The sequence below is a fragment of the Nicrophorus vespilloides genome, unplaced genomic scaffold (assembly GCF_001412225.1).
Source record: "Nicrophorus vespilloides isolate i.1.1-1 unplaced genomic scaffold, Nicve_v1.0, whole genome shotgun sequence".
NCBI classification, from domain to species: Eukaryota; Metazoa; Arthropoda; class Insecta; order Coleoptera; family Silphidae; genus Nicrophorus; species Nicrophorus vespilloides.
Window position 1 is genome coordinate 12,481 of NW_017097935.1, and position 1,846 is coordinate 14,326.

Here is a 1,846-nt window from a genome sequence, read left to right on the forward strand (position 1 = left end):
GAAATAATTAAATTTTAATAATTTTAATCGAGGGAAAACATGTTGGAGCATCTCGGATGGATGGGATTAATTGCAATTTCGTTATTTAAATAACTCGGTGAAATTGCATTAAGCTGAGCGAAAAATATTATGTTTTCAGCTCTCTTCACTCATCTCCTCTTCTTTCATATTTTTTTTATTATTCTTCGTGCATTCGCACTGCACTGTCTGCTTTACGTAATTACGGAACTTTTAACATTCAAAAAGAGTTAAACCGTTGACCCAGTCTGTATAAAAGAAAATGAATCTTCTTCTAGATTTTTACATTTAAAAAGAAAACTAAAAGATAAACTTTTTTAATTTTTAATAAACTCCAGTTTTATAACTTTTTCCTATCAAAAAAATAATTAGTCCAATAGTTAAATAAAACTAACATTGAAATATTGAAATTCGGAAAAGCTTTGTTTAGAAGATAATTACGTTTCGTGTACTAATTTAAAAAAAAAAGCATTTTCCTTCCGTTGATATTAATTAGATTTTCGCGAAGAGAAAGCCCCCAATTTCAAAAGGTCTTTGTGATGAAACGGTTTACATTCGGCGCCGGAAGATCCGCATTGTTCGTCATCACCACGAAAACGTCACTCTGGCTCGATCATCCGGAACATGAATAATGTAATTAAATTGCGTTTTCCGGTTTTCCCTTTCCGCCCAATTTCCTCTCGATCCCGCCAAGGCAATTTAAACGAAACGCATCGAGCAAGAAAATAAATGTGTATCTCCATTTCCGTTTCCGGAAAGAATTAAGATTTCTTCAACCCTCAGATTCGATCCTGAAACAATGAGCTTATAAAGCAATTAGTGAAACTAGCTTTGCGTGCTTCTCGTACAGACATACTTTTTTTTTTGTCTGTTAAGTCCATCGATTGCGGTTTTGCAGTAATCATAACTGCGGGGGTTATCAAATAAAAATTAGTCCCGAGCCGAACTTAATATTCATTTAACCATACAAAAAAAAGGGACAGAGATGGTACAAAAATTGAAATCGTCCCGATTACAATTTGCTCGCACGAATTCGTTTCACTCAAATCAAAAAGGGAAAAAAAGGAGATGAGAGAAGGGAAGCTTATTATTACGAAGGGTCGAGATAGAGAAAGGATCCGAGGGGGCTTGGGTTAAATGGCCGGAGAAGGAATAACTTTTAACGGCGAAAGTTAATTTAATATAATATCAACTTTGTGCTCTGCGTATAATCATAATTATGTTTCGTTGCGGAATGAAATTATGGAACAAAAAAAAAAAAAGGTGTCGCTTTCATTTCTTAAATTTTAATCACTTTAATTCAGCGTATTTACTGATTTTCTGCAGTTTTTGTATGTGTTTCATGAGAATTTGTGTGCATTGCAAACGCGTTCACAAAGGCCGAATGTGAACGGTGTAACGGTAAATACGTGCCTATATTGGTAAGCTGAGGATAATAATAAAAAAAAGTATATTATTTGCATTTCAACATTTTCCAATTTTTTGTCGACTATAAATTTTGACGAACCATGAAATGCCTGAAATTTCTGCATTTACACTTGGTTCTCTTTTTTTTATGCAGTAGATACGTTCCACAGGAAAACGCATAAAAATAAATCGTACTGAAAAGGACTAGACACACGTATAAAAATAAAGGATACGTTCCATAATTTTTTAAAACCGCAGAAAACTAAATCAATGAGTTACAATATACCGAAAATCGTATAAAAATGGGTTTATTAAATTTCAGAAAAATAATTAGTCTATACTATATTCTTTCTGAAATGTTTATTCATAATTTTATAAAAACGTTAACAATCATAGACAAGTTTATTAAATTTCAGAAAAA